Source organism: Phocoena phocoena, chromosome 8 (assembly GCF_963924675.1).
Source record: "Phocoena phocoena chromosome 8, mPhoPho1.1, whole genome shotgun sequence".
Lineage (NCBI taxonomy): Eukaryota > Metazoa > Chordata > Mammalia > Artiodactyla > Phocoenidae > Phocoena > Phocoena phocoena.
In genome coordinates, this window is record NC_089226.1 from 67,124,858 (window position 1) to 67,149,162 (window position 24,305).

Here is a 24,305-nt window from a genome sequence, read left to right on the forward strand (position 1 = left end):
GACATGATTTTATATACAGAAAATCCTACAGACTCAACCAAAATGCTGTTAGATCTAACCAATAAATTCAGTAAAGTCAAGGATACAAAATTAACATACAGTAATAAGTAGTGTTTCTATATACTAACAGTGAATTTTATGAAGAACAAATTGATCCCATTTATAACAGCATCAATTAAATATTTATGAATAAATTTAACCAAGGAAGTAAAGGATCTTTACTCTGAAAACTACAACATTTTGATCTAAGAAAGCAAAGAAGACACAAATAAATGGAAGTATATCTTGTGTTCATGGATTGGAAGAATTAATTTTGTTAAAATGTTAATAATACTACAAAAAGTCATCAATAAATTCAATGCAATTCCTGCCAAGATTCCAGTGGAATTTTTTTTTACAGAAGTAGAAAGACCACTCTTAAAATTTATATGAAACCACAAGAGACCCCCAAATAGTCAAAGAAATCCTGAGAAAGAAGAACAAAGAAGGAGGCATCATATTTCCTGATTTCAAGCTGTACTATACAGTTATAGGCTTCAAAACAATATGGTACTGGCATAAAAACAGACATATAGACCAACGGAACAGAACCTAGAGCCCAGAAATAAATTCAGGCATAATATTTGATAAGGGAGCCAAGAATACTCAATGGAGAAAAGAAAGTCTTTTCAATAATGGTGTTGGGATAATTATATATTCACATGTAAAGGAATAAAACTGAACCCGTAACCTACACCACCCCAAAAAATTAACTCAAAATTGGTTAAAGACCTAAATGTAAGACCTGAAACCATGAAACTCCTAGAAGAAAACATAGGAAGAGAGGTCCTTCACATGGTTCTTGGTATTGATTTTTTGGATATGACACCTAAAACACAAGCGACAAAATTAAAAATAAACAAGTGGGACTACATCAAACTAAAAAGCTTCTACACAACAAAAGAAACCATTGACAAAGTCAAAAGACAACATATGGAATGGGAAAAAATATTTGCAAATCATGTGTCTGATAAGGGGTTAATATCTAAAATATATAAAGAACACATACAACTCAATAGCAAGAAAACAAATAACCCAATTAAAAAATTGGCAACGGACCTGAACAGACATTTCTCCAAAGAAGATATATGAAAGGCCAACAGGTACATGAGAAGATCCTCAATGTCACTAGTCATTAGGGAAATGCAAATTAAAAGCACAATGAGATATCACCTCATGTCTGTTAGAATGGCCATATCAAAAAGACAAGAGATAACAAATACCGGCATGGATGTGGAGAATAGTGAACCCTTGTGTACTGTTGGTGAGATTGTAAATTGGTACAAACACTACGGAAAACAGTATGGAGGATCCTCAAAAAGTTAAATATAGATTTAATTTTGATTCAGCAATTCCACTTCTGGGAGTATACCCCAAGGAAATGAAAACACTAACTCAAAAAGATAGCAGCCCCATGTTCATAACAGCATTATTTACAATAGCCAAGACATGGAAACAACATAAGAGTCCACCAGTGGATGAACAGATAAAGAAGTTGTGATACACACACACACACAGACACACAAACACACACACACACACACAATGGAATATTATTCAGCCATAAAAAATGTGGAAATTCTATCATTTGTAACAACATGGATGAACCTTGAAGGCATTATGCTAAGTGAAATAAGTCAGATAAAGACAAATACTATGCGATTTCACTTATATGTAGAATCTTAAACAAACAAACTCAATAGCAAAAAGCCATAGAGAAAGATCAGACTTCTGGTTACCAGAGGTGGAGGAAATTGGAGGAAGGCGGTCAAATGGTACAAGCTTTCAGTTATAAGGTAAATAAGTACTAGGGATGTAATATACAACATGATGACTATAGCTAACACTACTCTATGATATAAATGAAAGTTGTTAAGAGAGGAAATCCTATGAGTTCTCATCACAAGGAGAAAAAATTTTCCTTTTCTTTCTTTTCTTTTTATTGTACCTATATGACAAGATAGATGTTAGCTGAACCTACTGTGGTAATCATTTCACAATATATGTGAATCAAATCATCATGCTGTATGCCTTATACAGTGATGTATGTCAATTATTTCTCAATAAAATTTGAAACAAATTGTGAAATACAACAGATATGTAAAGAAGAATGCTTGAAACAAATTCATAGCTTAATGAATCCTTATAATAAACACCCATGTAACCAGACAAAAATATAACATTGCCAGCACTCCAGAAGCCCCCTCTCCCAGGTTTCCCCTCTTTGCCAGAACATCCTATCATTTGGGATAACCACTACCCCAGATTTATTGGTAATTACTTCATGTTCTTCTATCTAGTTTTTTTTTCCCCTTTTTTCTAGTTTTGTACATAATTATATATCCCTAAACAATGCTGGTAAATTTTGATTATTTTTGAACTTTATATAAACACAATTATACTACATGGATTCTTTTATTTCATGCTGCTTTCACTCAATATTATATTTTTTAGCCTTTATCCATGTTGTTGCATGTAGCTGTACTTCATTCATTTTCAACCCTGTATAGTATTCCACTGTATGATTACATCAAAATTCAGGTATCCTTTCTACTGTTAGTGGACATTTGGGTTGTTTCTTGCTTGGGGTTACTACAAAAATGCCCCAATGAACATTCTTGTACATGTGTCTTGGTGCATACATACCTGAGTTTCTCTTGGCTGTATTCCTAAGAACTTCTGGCTCACAAAATATGCATAGCTTCCACTCCACTAGCTACTACCAAACTTTTCGAATGTGGTTGTACCAATTTTTACACTCCTATAAGAAAAGGGGATCAACTTCTTAGAAATAAGACAAACTGTATCATTATTATTAATCATACATCTTTGTCTTCCAAAGCAGTATCTTCCTGAGCCAAGTGCTTCCTTATGGTAAATTCTAACCCACTGGCTCTCCTTTCTAGTTTCAGGTGGACTCAGAGTTTCTACCTCAGCATGACTTGTTACCACTAAGTGGATCACTATTTTTCTTATATGTTACAAATTAGGTTCTTCCTTGGTAAAACTTGAAGGTAACAAACTTTCCTTTATCATAGGTGATATGTATAATTGTTACATTTCAGGGTAGGTAAGCCCCTGCAGATGGTTGATCTTTCTTGTTCTGTATACTACTGAGTTTGGGCCTTTGAGTGGAAGGTTAAGAGCATGAAATCTGGAGCTGGAATGCCTGGGTTTGAATCCTCACTCTGTACTTCCTAACAGTATGATCTTCACCAAATTATTTCACCTGATTCTCAGTTTGCTCACTGATAAAATGAGAATAAATAAAATCACCTACCTCATAGCGTGACTGTAGGGATTAAATGAGGTAATATATAGCAAGTACTTAGAACAGTGCCTGGCATTCTATTGTTTTGATATATATCCATTTCTGTTTTGTGGTCAGTAGAGGGGTTCTGAACATGGGCTGAAGTCAGAAGGAATTCAGGACGTGGCTCTGCTCTTTCCTGACTGTGGGACCTGTATAAACTGAGCTAACGATTGCTACCTTGTACAGGTGCCATGAGGATGAACTGAGATGGCAAATGCAAAATGCCAAGGGCTAAGTATTAGTGCAGTACATGGTAGTTGCTACCATCTTAGCAGGTGGCAGCTACTTTTCCTGCCCTCAGATGCTGGGAGTGAACAGCTCCCGGGTCCTAAACCCTTAGCTCCTCTGCACTGGCCAATGGGTGGCTGAGGAGACTGAGAATGTGTGGAGGTAAGGGTGGAGAGACCATGAAAGTTACTCCCATTTATGTGTAGGTCTCTGGCAGCATACACATAGCTGAATGAGACCCAGTACACTTTCTAGAGGCTCAGATCTGGGGCACCCTAGTATGCTGGTAACTAACAGAATACAAGTACTTTGTCTGGAGAAAGGAATTTTGAGGGTGCTAGGGAGGAAATATCTATGTGAGTAGTCTTGCTGGTAGAAAAGGTTTTTAAGATGAGTCTCAAAAAATATGCTTGTAGATGGGAGAAGTTGGAGAAAATACTGGTCATGAAGAGCTTTGAATCCTAGGCCAAGGATTTTTTTCCTGAATTCAGTAAGGATTGGGAGACCTTGTATTGCCAGGTGGCTGTGAGATGGGAAATAGTGTCTGAAAGGCGCCCAGGTGTACTGGGCTAACCAACAGTGATTTAGAAACCCTACTGTCTGGCACTGCCATCGGACTCTATCTGGTGTATTTAGAAACTGATATTTGGAGAGAGATATGCCTAGTACGGTTGTAATGCCAAATTTTGTGTTTCCCTAACAAATTTCCCAAAACCAGCGTTAAGGTGGCTAGTCATTATTGTGACCCTCATTGTATCACCTCATTATTGCATGCAAACTAGATAGAGATAAAATGCATCTGTACCTGACTGTGGTGGTGGATACCTACACAGGTGAGAAAATTGTATAGAACGAAATACAGGCACACACAAATGAGTACAAGACTGGGGAAATGTGAATAAGATGTGGTGGATTGTATCAATGTCAATATCTCAATTGTGTTATTATAATTAAGACATTACCACTGGTGAGAGAAATGGGGAAAATGAACAAAGGTTTTCTCTGTATTGTTATTTTTTACAACTGCACGTGAATATTTAATTCTCTCAACAAAAATTTCAATTAAAAATGCACTAGTAAAATTATGCCTTGTAGAAAATGTGCTGTCTCCAGTCACATTCCGCCTCCCTCAGTTACCCATATTTAGGGGATTCCTGGGGGCACACAAAATAGGCGGCATTATGGATCCTGGGGGTCCCAATAGAAAGGAGAGCGAAGTGCCCCAAGAAAAGAAGTCAACAGAACAGGAATTGCTTTGCTACTTCGATCTAACTGAAACTGCCGGTTACAATTACCCCAAATTTTAGACAGTTCTGCCACAGTGGGTCAGCTTTATCCAGCTGTTTTCTGATTTACCCACGGAGTCTACTATGTCACTTCAGCGTCACTACCTCCAAAGGTAGGGTAAAAGTTATTCTATGTGTACATGAAGTTTATTCCCCCCATCACCAAAAAAAAGAGTGACGTGAAATTGCCGGATGTAGCATTTAAAAATTTAGGGTTTTTACCTGACCCATTGCTTTCGAAAATTACGACTCGCAGGGATGAGTGAACTCGATTTCTTGAGCGACTCGGAGGACGTGTTAGCAGGGCAGCATTATTACGAACTCCGCAATTATCCTTTCTTTGCTATGCTAAAGGTTTCCCTTTCCAACAGTAGGGCTGCCTTCGACTTGAATGAGAGCCCTGAACTTTTATAAACTGAAAAAGAGGGGAAGACTTGGCAGGCTGGGAATCCGGCCCCGGGAAGGCGTCCACCGCGCTTGTGAACAACTACGTGAATTTCCAGAAGAGAAACTTCTCTTCCCCACACTTGCAGACTTCCTCCGAGTCCAGGAGCGCTCCAAGCGGCCGCCCGAGCTTCCGCGTCCCGGGACAGGGAAACTGAGGCAGGGCAGGAGCGGCGCGCGCATCTCCGGCCTCGGCGCCCGCCCCAAGGAAGGAACCCAGGCTTCCAGAGTTCTTCGCGCTGCGTAGGCTCCTCAGAGGCGCCCTCCCCCCGGTCCGCCCCGCCCAGCTAGGGACAAAGCCCGGAGCCCGCGCCGGGAAGGGGCAGGGCGGCTCCCGCGCGCTCCCCGCTCCCCCGTGGGCGCGAGACTCCGCCCCGCCGCCCCTCCTGAGGGAGCCCGCGCGCGCCCCAACGGCTAGGCTGCCGAGCCGGGCCCGCCCCGAATCCCCATGACGTCACCGGCGGCGGCAGGCCCCGCCCCCGGCCCCGGGCGGCAGGCCGCATGACGTCACCGAGGCCCCACCCCTCCGGAGCGAGTTCGGTCCTGGCGTTCATTTCATTCCTGTCCTCATTCCGAGCATTCTTAGCATCGCTCGCGCCGTGCCGCGCCGCCCGAGCCGAGCCGAGCCTCTGCAGCCGCCGCCGCGGCCCCGCCGCCCGCCGCGGGCGCCCACCAAGCACTTTGCAGACTCGCTTCCACCCTGAGGGCCAGTCCGCGCGGCGGGGCCCGGGCTCGGGGCGGCCGCGTCCGGGGACAGGCCATGCAGTGAAGTCCCCCCACCCCGTCCACCTTTGCCCGGAGCCACGGGCAGCAGCCCAGTACGTCCAGCCGGCCCCGGGGCAGGAGCGGTGCTAGGCGGCGGGGGGGGGGGGGGGTGGCCCAGCCCGGGGACCGGGAGCCGGGCTCCGAGCTGAAGGCGGGGGAAGCGGCGCCGAAGTTTGCCTCGGACTCGCCGGGCGCTGCGGCAGCTCCCTTCGCCGAGGTAAGTTGGCGCGCGGGGCTGATGCTGGGTGCGGGGGGCGCGCGGGGCGCCGGGGGCTGGGGGCCCGCGGCGTACGGCACGGGCCGCTCTCTCTCTCCGGACTCTGCTTTGTGTGCGGCGGGCGGGTGGGCACGCGGAGGGCCGGGGCCGGGCCCCTGCGCCCGCCTCCCCGCGCCCCTTCAAGGTGAGCGGCCGGGCGCCGCCGCGGGAGTTGCCGGGACGCCAAGTTGGGCCGCGCGCTGCGGAGCCCGCGCGGCAACAGGCGGCCCTGGAGGCGCCAGGCCGGCCGCGCCCCCCGCGCCCCCCTCTCGCGCCCGTCTGCCTGCCAGCGCGCACACGCACACACCCTCGGGCAGTTTCCACGTTTTTCTCGGGGAAGTCAGAAGTTAGGAGCTAGCGCGGGCTGGGAGAGCCGCCGGCGCCTCCAGGGAGCCCGAAGCCGGCCCGATCCCCCCACCGCGCCTCCCCAGCCGCCCCAGGCGCCTGGGCCCCCCGAGGCCGGCCTGGGGGCTGCGCCGACTTGTGCTGCTGGCGGGGTTTCGCTCCTTCTTCTCAAAGATGAAAGGAGGCACGGTCGTCTTTGCCGCTTCTCCAGGACTGTTGCTGCCGCCGCCGCTGCTTCATTGCACATTCAAGTGGAAAATTTTCAGGAGTCAGCAGAAACATTGTGTCCAAAAAAGACTGAGTCGCAGTTACCACCAAACCCTGGAGGAGAGTCTCCCTGGAAAACTTCCCTTCGGTAGGAAATACTGGGGGATTCGTTTGTTTATTGGAAGAGAAATGATCCCCAGGAGGGGAGAAAATCAGGGTGCATTTCTGCTCTTTGTTCATAGCAGCAACATGTTTTGTTCTAAAGTCCAGAGGCCCGCTTTAAAGAAAGTACAACTTCTATGAGTTTCCTTTTTTTCTTTTAATGTGTTTTTATTTTTTTTTAAACCGAAGCAACATTTTAAATGAGTTGGAAACAGTGGAGGGGCTCACACCTCCCTTCTTTTTCTCCCACGAAAATAAATAAAATCCAGATCATAATTTTCTTCGCTTTTTAATTGTCTTTTTAAAGATTTATTTAAAGTTGAATGTCACTGTATAAAAATATTTATGAAACAATGAAATACCAGCCACCAGCATTTCTCAGGAGGCTTGTTAACTTCTCAGAAGCAAGTGGCTGCCTGTGATTTGCAGAAATGAAAATTGACCTCAGTAAGCACTGGAAACTTAGAGACAGATGATGTTCCAGGAGCGGGTAATGTAAAAAGGCCGTGTTTTAAAAACAGTGCTTTGGAGGAAGCCCAGGTCCTGGCACAGAAAGGTCTGCAAAACCTATCAGATTTCAAAATATTATAGTTTAAAAAATATATGTATTAAAAATGCTACAGATATTGCAAATGAGTAGAACACTGTCAGTTCTGGACAACCACGTGTTTCTTCCTCCCTACCCTTTACCTTGATTGTTTCTGGAAGTTTAGGTGGTCTGATGCTTGGGGTGTGCTGGGTGCCTGCAGGTGGTTACCTGAATAGACAGATCCCTTCTGGAAGAAGTGATCCCACTGCATTGTCCGAGCAGGGAGTGAGCTCTGTTCTCTAAAGCTTGCAGTGAATTTTGGCTGGTGTTTTATGCATGGGGGCTTGTCTGCCAGGGTACTGTGAGGTGGTTTGGGGAACAGACCTCAGGCTGTGCCAAGTGCTTCATCCTTTCACTATTGGATTTGTGCCTTTCTGTAAATAGCAGGATCTTTGAGCCCCAAGTACATCTGAATGCTTGTAAGGGCCAGACTTAGATCCAACTTTGGTAAGAATCTTTCCTTTTTAGATGGAAATAGTAGAATCAATTACAAAGTGACTCAGGAAAGACAAATGGATTAGTTGAACCTTTGTCAACAGTGAGGTTTTGAATTGTTGATTGTTTTTTAGGGGAAAGGCTTATTTTTCTAATCTCACTATTCCCATAAATGGTCACAGATATTTTTGTTTAGTATTTCTTTCTATGTGCAATTCTGTGTTGGACTCTCAGGTTTCAGGTTTTAAACAGAGTTTACAATTCTTTTATTTGTTGTTGGTGTAAAAGAATGAGCTGATAAGCTGCATCCATTACTGGTTCTTGCCGATGGTATAAAAATGCCCATGTAGACCATTTTATTTTTACGTTAATGATTAAGTATTATTTGATTTGCAGTTTTAGGAGAATATCAGACTACCTTTCCTTCCTCCCTTCCTTCCTTCCTTCTCTCTTTCTTTCTTTCTTTCTTTCTCTCTCTCTCCCTCTCTCTCTCTCTCTCCCTCTGTCTCTCTCTCTCTTTTTACAAGTTTGAAATAAAACCAGTGTGACACTTTGCCTTGACAGTAAGAGTAAAAAACTATTAAAGGAAAGAATTTTTGTGTAGGTTTCTCCTCTGTGTGATGTTTTATAAAGTAACAAATAGAACTCCATCCAGGAAACATGCCTGAGAGAGATTATTGGGGGATTTTTTTCTTCTTCTTTTCCCAAAACATAAACCAGGACTCACCATGGAATATACTTAATGAAATTTAATTTAAAGAAGGAGGACACGCTAACTTATGAGCCAGACTGAACTGAATTTCTCACCAAGAGGTGCTTCCTGGCATTGTGGTGCTGTGTGTGCCTAGGCCCCAGCAGCAAATTAATTATATGTAAGGGCTGCTGGTGGTAGGGGGTTGGGGGGCAGCCTGGGGAAAGTCAGCTTCCTCCTTTCTTCTTCTCTGCCCCTCCCCCTCTTTTGCTTTATATAGAAAGAATTCTATATTCACATACTCAACTTTGGGCACTGGTACCCCCACTTTTTTTTTGGAAAAAGGACAAGCAAGTCATAAGGAAAAAAATGTTCGGGTTTTTTGCTGCTTGAGTAACAGTCATTTATGAACAATTTTGAATTTTGCTGGCTCTGACAATACAGGACAGCAAGTATAAGAGGGTATTTTTTAATGCGAAAATTTGGTGGAATATACTTGTATTGATATGGGGATCTAGATCATATTTGTTGTCACATTTTCAGTAGAAAAATGTGACAGTTCGACAGTTCGAGAATGTAGATCCCAAATGTTAGATAGGCCTTTGGAGGAATGAGCTGTGCCGTTAACAATATTTTAAGGTTTCTTGCTTCTGAAATGGATTGACCTGTCATACATGGCGGTGGGACAAGAGTTCGTGCATCTGTGGGGTTACTCGTCTCTCTAATCTCTTGTGTTATTATGTGTTAATTGTGAGCATAATTATATTGCCTGCAAATGATAATTGTAGTGTCTTATCACTCCAAAGGTTGGTGCAAATAACTGTGTGTATGATCCCATGTATGTAAAATGACCGTGCTCACATACAGACAGTAGGTAGATAACACTTTTAAGCTTGTATTTTAGGCATTTTATCTTGTTTCAAATAAAGAGATTGCGAAAGGAGAGAAAAATATTGTGGATTGAAAGCTGTGCTTAGAAGTTGGATCTGTTTAGTGATAAAACTTTTTGGTTTTTTTCCAAAGACTGAAGAATACTGGCCCGAGCAAATGTCCAGCTTTCTCTGTAGAATTGCAAGGAAATCAGAGCCCACCTTTTTGTTGATAAATGCGGGCATTACAGCTTCCTCTTTCGAGTTCAGAGATTGGAACTGCAGAGTGCTAATGGCCTACTTCTGAACTCGGCAAGAAAAGTATATTGTAAGCTTTGACAGACTCAGGCTGTGCTGCTGGGCTATTGGGGACTGACCGATGACTGGAGTAATCTCTTACAGCTGCGTGGCGCTTTTTCTTATTTTATCTGTAGAAGCCACAGATTACACTGTGGTGCTTAAGTTAGATCCCAAGTCATGTTTGAACAGTATCAGTGATATATTTTATTTTCTTGTTCACGAAGGTGATAAAATCAAGTAATTCAGGTCCATCCTAAGCACTTAATGTTTCAGGGTTGGGCTTATTGACAAATACTAATTTCGACCCCCTTGTATCGCAATTACTGAATACTTCTGAAATCAGGGAAGTTTGGGGCCTTTACTCTTCTGGGGTAGTTTGTGGAATGCTAGAATATTTGGATCTAAATACTTGGAGTGTTTTTTTCTTGTTTTTTTTTTAAATTTTTATTTATTTTTTGGCTGTGTTGGGTCTTTCTTGCTGCGCGCGGGCTTTCTCTAGTTGCGGGGAGCAGGGCTACTCTCCGTTGCGGTGCGCGGGCTTCTCGTTGCAGTGGCTTCTCTTGTCGTGGAGCACGGGCTCCAGGCGCGTGGGCTCAGTAGTTGCCGCACGTGGGCTCAGTAGTTGTGGCTCATTGGCTCTAGAGCGCAGGCTCAGTAGTTTTGGCACACGGGCTTAGTTGCTCCACGGCATGTGGGATCTTCCTGGACCAGGGCTTGAACCCGTGTCCCCTGCATTGTCCCGTGGATTCTTAACCTCTGTGCCACCAGGGAAGCCCATTTGGAGTGTTTCTGCATGGGTTTTTATAATTTGTTTCAAAGCTGTGGGCAGTTGAGAGTTTTCAATGTGTAAGATTGTCATCATAAGCTTCCTCGACACTCTCCCTTGTTTGAACTCAGAGTGGAAATCCAGCCATTTCTTCAGATACATTCGGGCTTTGTAGTGGTGCAGCATAAGAGAATTTTGAAATGTGTATTTATTTTAGTCAAAGCAAATGGGTTTTCAGGAGTGTTTCTTACTGGGTGGGTCGCTTTCAGCTCTTAAGTTCTCCTTTTGTCCACTGGCTTTTTGCATGGTTGGGAGGATTCTCTGAAAATACTTTCCATAGTCTGGGAGTCCTGCCTGGCTAACTGTGAAACCACTGGTCTCTCTTCTGATTGGATAAGGGGTGGGGGGAGTTCCTAAGAGGCCGTCTTTTCTACTTTTGTGGCAGGCCCAGGGAGGAAGGCTCTATCCTGGCTGTATTTTGCCGCTAACCCCCCAGTATTAACTATCCTGATGCAATGCTTCCTGCCCTTTTCACGTTAGTTTTTAAGGCTGTGTCCTAGGATTTCATGAATGGTTTTAGTATGAGGAGCAGGGCCCAGCATTGGAAAAGGGGTTTAAAAGAAAAAGCCAGTTTATTGATGAACAAGTTAAGCACCACCATTGTCTCCATTGGGAAATTCTGGTTGCTTTGAGGCATCTGACAGGTTTAGATGTACGTGTAAAGTGACTGAAACATTATTGGCGGGGGTAGATACAACAATGGCGAGTGCTGTTGTTTTTACATATAAACTGAAAAACTGCTGCTAATGGTGGGAAATGTTAATTATGTGAGAACATATTGAACTTATATTCTCTGGCATGAACTTTTAAAAGAAATGCATGAACTGTGCTGCTTTTTTATAAGCACAGCTTTCTAATTATCATAATTCAGTTCAGCTCTGCTCTTGGATGGAGTTCAAGTGCAATCTCAATTTAACTTGAAAGGAGATTTTTTTTTTTTTATTTTAACTGAGAATGTTTAAGAAAATTTGAAAAGTTCATCCAAGAATGTTGTCTGCTTAGGTGTGGTTAATTGGGGGGATGAAATGAGTGGCTTTCTGTAATAGTTAATTAGATCTGAATATTAGGAAAGAGGCTTTTTTTTTTTTTGCTTTGTAGTGTATCCAAACCTGCATCTTGTGCTTTTTTTCATAACCAGATGCTATGTGTTGTCGAGTTCTCTTTGAAAACCAGTGTCTTTCCCCTGATAGTAAACTAAATAGATATTCTGTTACCATCAATGATATAATCTCTGCAAAGATAGGAACCTGTTTTGAGAGAGTAGAGAGAAAGAAATGCAGAAATCTTATGAATTCATTTGCCAAAAATCACTGTTAATCTTTTATACCACCCAAGACTTTAGAATGGCATTTTGTAAAGGGAGTCATCTTTGACAGCATTCATTCCAGTGTCCTTTACATTTTCTGTGACCTTAGTGTCTTTTCAAAAAAAAAAGAAAAAGAAAAAGTTAGTGAAGCCCAGGCACCAAATCCTCTGTGGAATCAGTTTTAATTGGAAGAAAGAACATCTTCAGCTGGACCTTCCGACTTTTGTCCAGTCTGACTTCTGCTAAAATGCAGACTTCTGCCCGCGGAAACCAAATGACTTCATTTGCTCTGGCACTTGAGAGTCCGAATTCACTTCCCTGGTGGTGAAATAAAAGGAGCCAAGTGTTTTAAATAGCCACTCCCCGAGGCCCGCCTGCCCAAGTGTTTTGAGAAAAGAGCATTGTCTGCTTGCAGCTCTAGCTGGGAGCTGGCCTGGCTCGCCCTCCCCCCAACCAGACAGCTCCGTTTCTGAAGTTGACATCTGGTTTTCTCTCTGTTCACCTGATGTATACCACACACGTGCACACATGCGGCGTGCACGCATGTGTCCTGCAGGTAACACAGGTCTTTGACATTGAATGTGTGTATGTTTCAAGTCACTCCTGGGATAGGGGGAGGCTCACAGCTAATAGCACAATATAAAATGTAAACATAGTAGCCACCCCACATGCCGCTGCTGCTGGGTTTCTGTCCAATGGTGCTTTCTGGGTAGGCGTGCCTATTGTTGTGGCAGCAACAGGCGGCAGAAGTTGGGGCACCATATGGCGGATGTGGGCCTCAGATAAGCTGTCTGGTAATTTAGCTCATCAATAGCATTTTGATATGCTTCATTTTCAGATCACCCATCACTGTGGCTGGGGCTATCTTGGGGGCTGATTCCGAAACTATTGAAACCTCTGGGAGCCGATGCTTCCTTTGGTGGAATCTCTTTCAGCCCTTTCTCCTTTTCATTTCAAAGCTTTTGGGAGACAATGGTGGTTGGTAAGAGTTAGAAAGAGCTATATCAGCTGAGGGAACCTTCAACCCCGTCTTGAAATCTGGAATGCTTAGAAGATCTCATCAGGTATTTCCATTGACAGAAAAGCAGAAAACAAGCTATTTAATAGCGTTTCATACTGGCAGAGCCAAGAAATTCCCATAATTCAAAATTTGCTTTTGTTCTAAATACTGGGAGGATAAGACCAATATGGTTCTTATTTTGATAAAATGTTTCTAGTTTTGTTGTGCATTAAAAATACCTCCCTAATTTTCTTCCACCTTTCATCAAGTGCAAAAATGATTAATATCTATGTAACTGAAAATCAGAGGAAGTATTCGGAGGCAAAAAGCAGCTTCCTTTATGACTAGGAATTCTTAGAGAGGGAAATGCTTCTAGAACACCTCTACTCAGATGTTCAGTGAAGCTGAAGCAAAACTAAAATCTCTGCCACTGGTAAATCGACTGGGGGACTCCTGCCTTGAGTTGCTGGGGCCATTTCAGGGATTCTGCACATAGTAGGTGGATTAGTGGAAATTTCATCATGTGCATGCCCATGTGCTTATCAGCCATGTGAATCTCATTTAGCAAACATTTGTGTCCCTGATGTGTGCCAGGCACTGGGGAAGCCAGGGTAAGACTGTCTGTCCCTTTCCCCACCCAGCCTCTCTGCACATTCTCAGTCTCCTTTCCAGGCCTCCCGCCTTTTGAATTTGGGGTTTCTAATTCTTGCTACACAGGTCTGTTTACATGGCTAATGCAGGATGGTTCTGACGCAAACCCAGGGCAGCCTCTTTCCACGCCTGTCCTAGAGAGTCTCTGCCTCACCAGTGATTCCCGCCTGAGCATGTGCACCACAGCCTCCATGGAGCTTTCCACAGACTGGGTATCAGCCCTGGAGCCTTAGGAGGGCTGGGATAGGTGTAGTGTTTCTGTATTTCTAAGAGACCCCAGAGTGGTGTCCACCTCTGATTGGGAATTATTACTCTAGGTATTCTAACTTTTATCCTCAGATGGAATCAGGCTAAATTTGCCTCCTAACTCTAGATTTTTCCTGTATCTGTGAGGTGATGTACCTAGGAGCATATACTGACTGTTTATGGAATTCACTAAGATCTTTTTGGTTGGTTTTAAAGATATGGCTACACAAAAATGCGCAGGAAAAGCAATACAATGAGCATTACCGCCTTCTCCGTGCTCAGCACACATCTGTTATCCCTTGGGAAGGTAGCAGTTGTTTCCAGATGTGATTATAGAGGTGAGCCTCAGGCTCCCTGGCAAGGAGTTTGAGGACTAATTCTTGCCTGGCTGTTTGCAGAGGTAGTTTTCATTTTTGAGTAGTGGGGCTGTTCATAGAGGGTCTCTCGTGGTACACCTTGATATTGCAGAGTGAGGGCATAGGAAGGGTGATCGTGACAGCATCCCAGAGGTGAGCGTGGTTTTGCTGCTGATAAACCATACTCGGCTTTTTATTCTTTCCTTTCTTCTCTCTTCCTTCCACCTTAGGCACTTTGAAATCTAGGGGCTCCCAGTTTTGCCTAGAAGTGCTACATTGAAACATTTTCAGGGGTTACTGTGTGCCAGGGATTTGGTGATCAGCCAAGGGTGGTCAATGAATGGCCATCAGTAAAACACCCCTGCAGAGTTTCCAATTTAGCAAGGGAAACAGGCATGTGAAGAGATTAAAGAGATCATCACAATCCAGTGGGCAAGCTGTGTTTTTCATATTTCATGAGTTCCAAGGTGCAGTTTTTTTCCCCCATATTTGAACATTTCGAAATTAGGATGTGTCCTGCAATCATGGCTGGCCAGGTGGTGGTCATGACCCATGATGTGGTTGCGTACACTCATCACAGCCTGCAGAACAAATGCAGTGGAGAGGAAGAAAATTCCAGCGTCAGGCGCTAAGCATTCCTAAGAATGTATTTGATGTCGCCAGTGCTCTTATTGACACAGAGGGCAGTACTGTGTGGAAAAGCATGGATGTTGATCTCTCTGAGAAGTTGTTTTAGTATATCTTACCCACTTTTGTTTGCTTATATAGTTTCCTTTTTATATCTGCATAAGATTGACATATGATAAAGTTTCAATATTTATAAAATACAGTTTCTAAGTGATAAGGCTGTGCTCTGGCAACGTGTTTTGCAACAGTATTTCTTAGAAATAAAGTTATACTGCATTTAACAATCACTGGTGTCTTAGAGTTGATGAAATGTTGATGAAATATGTTTGTATCTCTTTCCAAAAGGATCTGGGAGATTATACATCATTGATGGGTTGCTTTGAGGGAGTGGATTGGGAAGGGGAGGGGCTTTCATTTTTACACATTTGTAGTTTTCAGGAACATACATTTTCTTAGGTAATATCAGAATAAAGGGAAAAAAAAATCCAGTGGAGTAAGTGCTCATGATATATCCAGAGTTGTGTTTCCCAGTGGTGGAGACTAAAGAAACCTTTGTAGAGGAAGTGATGTTGGAATTGGGCCTTGAAGGGAAAGCGTTTTTTTTTTAATTTTATTTTTTTGGCCAGATGCCATTTTGGGATTAGAGTGGGACTAAGTTGTTAAATAAACAAACAAACATCTCCCCCACCCCCTAAATACTCTCCAGAGTAATGAACTCAACCCTAAAATACTAATAAAGAAGTTTCATTGCCAGTCGTGAGCCAGTATAGATCTAAAACTTGGCTATGAACAGTTAATGAAAGAAGCAGAAGGGAGGGAGGGGTCTGGTTGTGGGGAGCTGGAAGCTTCCTGATTCTGGTTTGGAAAAAGGCAGGATAATAACATAGGTTTAAAAGCACAGGTTTGGAGTTGGACACACCTCAGTGGGACTCTTGGCGCAGCCACACTTGTTCTGTACCCTTGGACAAATTACTTCCTCTCTGAGCCTCTGTGTCCCCATCTGTACATTTTAATAGAATGCCTCCTGTGTGCCCGGCACATAATGCATGCTCAGCAAACAGCAGCTTCATGTGCTGTCTTGTACACCAGGTCTCCCTGGAGTTCCTGCCAGGTCAGCCTGGACGTTGACTCTCGAAGAACACCCGAGGCTGAAGCAGTTGCTAAGAAGAGCCAGACTTATGGTCTCGGGCGAATGATTGAAATCCAGGAGAGGTGAGGCATCCCATAAAGTCCTAGACCATTTATCTCTTTGAACCACACTTCCCCGATTCATAAAGTAGAGGAAATCCATCAGTAAATACGCAATATCTGAGGCCATTCCTTGCCAAATGGTAATACCAGTTAAATGGGAATGCTTCCAAAGATGGGTAGCATGGTGCACCTATATCAACTCGAAAGGAAATGTCTTCCTTAGGTTCTTGCTTGGAAGCCACTCTCCCAACTTTGGGATTGGGTTCTGAAAGTTCTTTTCCAAGGTGTTTGTATGGAACTCATCTTTTCATAGAGAAGCTATGCTCAAGGCCCTGGACCTGTTGGTAAAGCCATTATTGAGGAATCCCTGCTGGAGTTCTGAGGGCACCAACTCTGGGTGTGAGAGAACAAGAGGCAGAGAGGTACCTCCCCATACATTTGCTGGCCTAATTGCACCTCTTAACCTGTTTAGAGGCAGACTGCTTAACTTCTCTGTGCCCTCAGTTTCCTCATCTGGAAAATGGGCTGGTGTGTTACCCACTTTGAAGGGCTGTGATATATGTAGATAAGAGCTAGCTCAGTAGGCTAGAGCTGCAGGTGTGACTGCTGTCAGACTTATCCTATTCCTCCAAGTACTCCAAGCTCTGGAGTTAAATCTCTGCCCCTCTCATCAGATTCCTTTCTCTGGGCCTTAAATATAATTCAAATAATAATTCACACTCATGTGTGAATGGCAGACCATCCCTCTGCCAGTATATTTGCATATTTTAAGAGAATGTTAGTCCCAGGTGAGTGTCTAAGTTGGGTTAGTACTGAGGTACTTCCTGGCCAGATGAGCTGAATCCTTTCTGGATGCTGGTGGGTAGAAACCTGTGTTTTCAAAGCCAGAGGCCCTAGGCTGGTCTTGCTCCACTTGACACCCAGGTACACTTCAGGGTGTGTTCATGTCCCCGTGTTTTCAGTGTTTTCAGAGCGGGGCCACTCCCAGTGACTCGTTTGAGCAGTTAAGACTGCTTTGTGTGAGCCTAGGCTGAGGACCACCTGCATTTTTGCTCATGTCTTCTTAACCAGGGTATATAGAACTGTGTGTTAATCTGGTTTCCTAGTTTAAATTAAAAATTGAGGTTAAAAATTGTTAAGAGAGATGAGTAGACTAGTTGGGAAATAAAGGCTTTTAGAGGCAGGCAGACTGATAGTTGAAGAGGGGAGAAAGGTAGATTTAAAAAAATTGGTTTACAACCTGTGAATCTACTAAAAGTCACTGAATTATACTTTTAAAAGGGTATGTGAATTATATCTCATAGGAAAAGATGAAGCACGGTACTCCCAGCACTCCTCACATGGTGGTACATTTGTTTTGCTGGTCAAGTGATTTAAGATTGATATTCAGAGCAATGACCTAATAATAAGGGTTTACATCTCTGCTAGTTTACTGGTTTTAGTGCAGAGCCTAAAGGTATCCATTAGAAGTATCTACAGTGGAAGGTTTTTTTACTTAAGAAAGAATAACTTCAGTAATGTGGGATGACCTGCTCCTTAATGATAAACGTTGACTATGTTAACCGCCCGTATGGCTTACACTTTAAACAGCCTGTGAACTAAATCATAAAAGATAAATAAACTAGGAGATCACGAGGGAGGGAGACCTGGAAGGCACGTGAGGCCACAAGTTAAGTATCGAATCTGATTTAAGTTGATTTAAGATGGGGAAAAGTTGAACCCAGCATAGGTTAATTTATACCTCGAGTTTCAGGTTCTACTCTGCCCATTTTCTTCTTTTTTCTTTTTTTAAAACATCGTTATTGGAGTATAATTGCTTCACAATGGTATGTTAGTTTCTGCTGTATAACAAAGTGAATCAGCTGTACATATACATATATCCCCATATGCCCTCCCTCTTGTGTCTCCCTCCCCCCTGCCCATTTTTTTCTTAATTTTAACTTTTAATTTATTGCTGGGTCCTCCTACCAGATGCACACTGTCTTCCTCATAATAACTGTTTGTGGTAGTTTTTATCCACTTGTATTTCTAAAGGATTGTTCTCTACCATTCCTTGTGGCTGTGTAACTTCTGGCCTGGTGCAGTCCTGGTTTGGGCTGCTTGTGGCGCAGCCCTTAATCGTGCTCTCTTTTACTGTCAAAATGTCCCAGTTTGGAAGATAAGTGATATGGTCATCCTACGAATAGGAACTGTTGAGGAAACTGGCTGACTCTTTAATTAAGCAGGATAGAGAGAAAAATCTCAAGCAGGAGACTTTTGAGGTACCCTGATATTGAGCTCATAACAGTGTTATTCTTGGAGCGTCCCAGGCTGTTTCTGAGCTTCAGTAGAGGGGAGTTTCAGAGAACAACTTTTCCTATAAACCTGTGCTAGTTTCAACCAAATTGTTTCAAACCCTCTGCTATTCTGTGGATCAATTCATAACGAATTAAAAAAAAAGTGTCTCATCATTCATGGGAATGATTCAGCACTGGTTCATTTCCTTTCGGACTTGCAAAGTTCAATTTAGAAGTTTTTCCCAGTGGAATTCTGAAAGCTTTGTACTGTGTGAAATCTGGGGATTTCAGATTACAGATTTTAAAACCTGTAGTTTTGGCTCTCTTGACATTCTTAGTTTCAAACTTGCTTATCTTTGTTGTTTGGGAGACTGTAATGATGTCCTATGATGTGCCGAAATACACTGGACCCGGACCCAGTATCCACAGGGGATTGGTTCCAGGACCTCTGCAGATACCCATATCCTCGGATGCTCAAGTCCCTTATGTAAAACGGTGTAGTATTTGTATATAACTTACACACATCCTCCAGTATACTTTAAATTATCTGTATAGATTACTTATAATACCTAATACAATGTAAATGCCACGTGAATAGTTGTAAATACGGTGTAAATACTAAATGTAAATAGTTACCAGCTTGTGGCATATTCACGTTTTGGTTTTTTTGAACTTCCTGGAAATTTTTTTTTTTCTCAGATAGTTTCGATTCGAGGTTGGTTGAATGTGGATTTGGAACCTGTGGATACAGAGGGAAAATGGAGTGGAATCTTAGAAATTTAAGTACTTTGCCTAAAACCAAAAATAATTGTAATGACACTGCTCAATTCCAGGTGGTTCTCTTAACAACACTATTCATTTAGTTATTTTATCATGTGCTCTAGGCAGTAACTTGGGCAGGTGTTCAGTTTGAAAGAATGGCTTCTGGCCTTTGCTGTTGAGAATTGGGAGAACTATTTCCTTGTTGGGGTGGTTCACTGGGAGAAGGCATTTGAGGGTCTTCCCAGGGCTGGGGTCTTGGTCCCTCCACTTCCAGCTGTGTGGGTTGGATAGCCCTTGGTCTTGGCTCTCCCTGTGACCTTGGGCAAGTCACTTGAAAATCTTTGCTTTCCCTTTCTGGGAAGATGATCCAGCCTGCTTTTGAGCTGAGCTTTAGATTAAAGAGATAAAATGTGAGAGCCTTAGGCCAAAAGGTCCTGGAGCAGTGTTGTTATCTGAGTCATCCCGTCCACAACCCCACACTCCCTTCCCTTTTATGGAGGAGGAGCAGTACTGCTGAGTCTATTCCATACCTCTTCTCTCAGTTGTGCTAATTCCCAGGCCACCCTTGGAGAATTTGGATAAGAAAGGAAGGCTGACAGGCCAGGTTCTGTCTTAAGCCCATTCTTCAGCATTACCTTAATTTAAACCTGAGAGCTTTATTTGTGGTTGAAGAAAGTGAATCTCAGAGAGGTTTAGTAACCTGCCCAAGGTCACACAGCCAGTGCAATGGGGACCAAAATTTGAAGCCAGTTCCTAGATCTGTGTGACTTCACGGCTGCCAGGCTGAAAAAGACTGCATATTAAGTCACCTGTGGCATTTGAATGGTGTTTAGATTGTGACATTGAAACAAAGGTAAACTTCCCCTCTTTTGGTGTATTTGTGCAGAAAAGACAGACTACTTAATACTTTATTTTGTTTTGTGTTCTTGGTGGCCCATTTTACTCTATTTTCAAAACAAACCTGTGGCTAAGGTCCTAAGATGTTAGGTGTGACCCACTCAAGCCTTTCCTAGGGGAACTGCCCCACCCTAGTCGTTCATCTTCTTGAGAGGGGGCAAGATTCACCTCCCCACTTTGGTGTCAGGCTTCAAAGACTGTGGGGACCCAGAACGCCTCACCTCTCAGACTGGTTATATGAAAATGAGAGGCTATCTGGGGGCTGGGTTGATCTAAAATGCTCTATAGTTGGGTTGGGGGCTCTGGCAAGAAGCTGATCTGGTTTGGAAGCCTGGAACTGGACCTGCCAGTTTATCTGGTTTTCCTTTGGAATGTGCTCTTGTTGGCCTGCAGGCAGAGTAAGTTAGCCCCCTTTACCACCCGGAAGGCCTGGATATGGAAATGCCTTCATGTTGGGGGTAGGGTTTTTAGGTAGATGACCTTTGGGAGTACTTGGGAACTAGGGAGATGGGGTGAATTTCTTCCCTCCCCACCCAGGTGACCAGCTGGAAATATGTTTTAGGCAGTGATGTGTGATGGACAGTGGCAGGGACAGAAGAGAAAAGGGAGTTAACTGCTTTCTTCAGAGCCCTTAATCAGGTCTCTGAAATAGACAGCAGGGACTTTGAAATGGGATTGCTAATGGGGTTGCTACCCATCTTTGATGTCATGGTTGGTTTTTAGTGGAAGGTTGTGGGATAGTTGATACTGTCTTACTCTTGTTCACCTATTTCTGCTGACTCTGGGCCAAAAGGGGCTGGGGCACTGATGGCCAGTTTCTAGGACTTGTTCTCCTGTCTTCCCCTCCTTCCCTGTACTGGTTTGCCCCCTTCTTAGAGTTGTCATATATTTCCCAGTGCCTTTTGGGTACCTCTGCTGTTGGCCATTTTGGGGTTGCCCTAATGTTGTGTAGATCTCTCTAGTGCTATATATATTAAGCAAATATAAAAGCATGGCTTTGAAGTCAGACCCAGGTTCCAGTCCCAGTTCTGCTTATTGGCTGAGAGCTCTTGGGGAAAATTATTTAGTCTCTCTGGGCCTCTGTCTCCTTATCTGAAAAATGAAAATAAAAAGAATAAGTAAAATATGATGGAGTATGGCGAATGGCCCACAGTGAGCTTCTCCATTGGTTGCCCCAACCCATTCTGAAGTCTCCTGCTTCCTCTGTCCTCCAGTTCTCTGTCCAAGATCCTGAGGGTTTTGTCCTAACCAGAATGGACCAGTCTGACAGGAGCTCATTTATTTGCTTTTCCATCTTCCTCCTTTGGATTTAGTTTTAAGCTTTTTTCCAGCTTCCCTTCTTGCTGGATTTCCTGCTCTGTTGTTTTTCACTCTTCAGACAATTTCCATTTTGCTTTCATATTTTCACACACACACAGACACACACACGTGCCGTCCACTTTTTTCACCCTTTCTCCTCTGCTTTTATCACTTTGAGATCTTAAAGAGACTGCCCCTTCAGTTTCCTGGGTTTCACCAAAAATGGTCATCAGCAAAGCACCACTTCTTGATTCTGCTGTCTTTCACGTTGGAGAGCGTCGGATCTCTTGACTTAAGGAGTTACCGGCACTTCCGGTAACTATTTTGCAAAGACATAACTCATCCTGATTCTCATTACATTTTTGAATTTGTGGAATTACATACGTTTCTTCCACTTACCTGTTTGACCTTGGGCAACCTCTTTATTTTTTTTGAACCCCAGTTTCTCACCTGTAAAATGGACATAGTAGTGCCTTTCTCATGGGTTATAGTGAGGGTTAGCACGATGCCTGGCAGAGTGTCTCATTAACGTTATCTGCCGATTATAATTACGGCTGTTATTACATCACCCAGTAGCCATGACTTAGAGTGCCAAGTATCTCTTCTCTTAGCATCTTTCTGTCTTTTTGAAGGAGGGGGACAGGAGCAGTGCCTTATTTTTATTTGTTTTAGATTTTTAAAATTTTTATTATGAAAAGTTCAGTATAGTAGAGGGCAGTGAACGTGCCTGGACCATCATGACTTAGCAACAATCATCACCCCGTGGCCATTCTTGTTCCTTCTAAATCCCGGGTTCCTTTTCCACTAGATTATTTTGAAACAATCCCAGATGCCATACCATTTTATCTGTAAAGGTTTAGTATGTATTTAAAAAATATAACTTTTTAAAAACACCAACTGTAATATCATCATGCCAATATTTTAATAATAATTCCTTAATGTAAAATATCTAGTGGCTCTTTAGTTTTCCTTGATTGTCTCATCACTGTTTTTCCATAGTTGGTTTGTTTAAATCAGGGTCCAAACAAGATCAAAGGTTATCTTTGGTTGTTCTGTTTCTTAAAACTCTTTGAAGATCTCTTCCCTCCTTTATTCCCCCTTGCGGGTGATGTGTTTATAAAAGCCTGTTTCTCTTGTCAAGTTTTGCTCATTCTGGATTTTGCAGTTGCATTCTCTTAGTGCTATTTATCATGCTCCACTATCCTCTGTATCTCCTATTAATTGGAATTTAGACCTAGAAGCTTGGTCTGTTTGAGGTTTAATGTTTTTTGTTTTTTAAGGCAGGAATATTCCATAACTAGCAATCCACCAGGAGGCACGTGATGTCCAGTTGTCTCTTTCTTTGTGTGTTAGCCACTGATTTATGATCTCTGCCTGTATCTGTTGTTTCATATGGACTTCGTAAACTGGTCATATTCCAGTCCTATCATTCTTACTTCATTTATTAGCCAAAATATTCATAGAAACTTTCTATCATCAGTTGTTTGGTTAACCTGGCATATAGTTGTACAGAAAAGGCAGGTATGTGGTTTCTTTTGTTTGTTTGAATATCATTATGCAATCGTGGATTTAAAATTGTCGGAATTTTTTTTTTTTTTTGGTGGTACGCGGGCCTCTCATTGCTGCGGCCTCTCCCGCTGCGGAGCACAGGCTCCGGACGCACAGGCTCAGCAGCCATGGCTCATGGGCCCAGCCGCTCCGCGGCATGTGGGATCTTCCCAGACCGGGGCACGAACCTGTGTCCCCTGCATTGGCAGGCGGACTCCCAACTGCTGCGCTGCCAGGGAAGCCCTGTCCAATGTTTTTGACTCTGTGTAGTTTCCTCTTCCTATTGATGCTCAAATTGTACAATCTTTGGGCAGTGGGAGTTTCTTTAGTTGGCTCCTGTGTCCTTTTGATGTGACCCTTATTGATAGCAGCTTCCTTGCTATCCTGTGTCTTTTGTATTCTTGGATTTAGAATGAACCATTTCTGCAGAGCTTGTTTTCTTTTAGTGGGAAATGCTATTTCAGAGCTACAACTTGGGTAGGGTCTCTGTCACACACCCCTCGCCCCCTTCAGAAATGGATCCCACCTACCATGTCAACTTTTTGGTCCATGATAAAAACTTTCCTTGCACACTTGTCTCATGTTTGGCCCCTTTGGCTCTCATTCTGCCATTTCTACTCTTGTGCTTGTCATCATGTCCTTTTCTCCCCTACGAAAAAGGCCAAACTGAAGAATTCCCCCAGGACAGTTCATGGCTTGACTCTTCATCTTGAAGGCCAAAGCTCACATTAATTTAGGCTTCACGGAAGACTTTAATCATTGCTTTCAGTCCTGTCTCCCTGATGGTTTGTTCTGTGCCTTGTTTAAATAACCGGAAGGTGAGAGATTCCTTATCTTATTACCACTCTGAGCCATTCAGACTGCAAGCTATATTTTGATGATATTGTTGGGGTCAATTTACACACATGTGTTTGAATAAATACTGGTTGAATTAAGTTTTGTACCTTTCTCTTCTAAAGTGTTTAAAATAGAATATATTTAATCTCTCACTCATTTAAAGAATTTATCACTAATACATTATTTTTATAAGCTAAAAAATTTTAAAGCTCTAGTTTTAGGCAGCTGTATGCACTGGAGTCCTAGATGGAACACGGCTATTCTGCTGTTGTGGGAATACAATAGTAAGCCTTTAAGTCTCAAATGAGTGTTTTTTGTTTAATGAGTCTCCTATTAGACTTATTTTTAGTAATTTCTGTCTTTGCTTTTTGGAAATTGTTTGATGCCCCTGTTGGTGCATCACAGAATATGCACTTGGGCCAAAAGAAAATCTCATTTTAAATACATCTACCGTGCTCTCTCTTCAGAGGTTCCATTCAGGCCTGAAGTTTCAGTTTCAGTAATACTTTTCTGTTTTGTTGGTGAAACAAAGCCGAATGCGTTCACAGTCCAGC

General features: G+C 43.0%; 1 protein-coding gene across 3 annotated transcripts in view; it reads left to right on the forward strand.

Moving 5' to 3' along the window:
* Window positions 1-5,880: 5,880 nt before the first annotated feature.
* The window catches only part of TEAD1 (TEA domain transcription factor 1), a 257,483-nt gene continuing 239,058 nt past the window's right edge, over window positions 5,881-24,305 (forward strand). For 2 of the 3 annotated variants that reach the window (XM_065882844.1, XM_065882845.1), the window contains exon 1: window positions 6,155-6,292. The gene's annotated coding sequence lies outside the window, so the exon portion shown is untranslated. Of the gene's footprint in view, window positions 6,293-24,305 lie in introns of all 3 variants that reach the window. The other variant, XM_065882846.1, reaches the window with a different exon arrangement.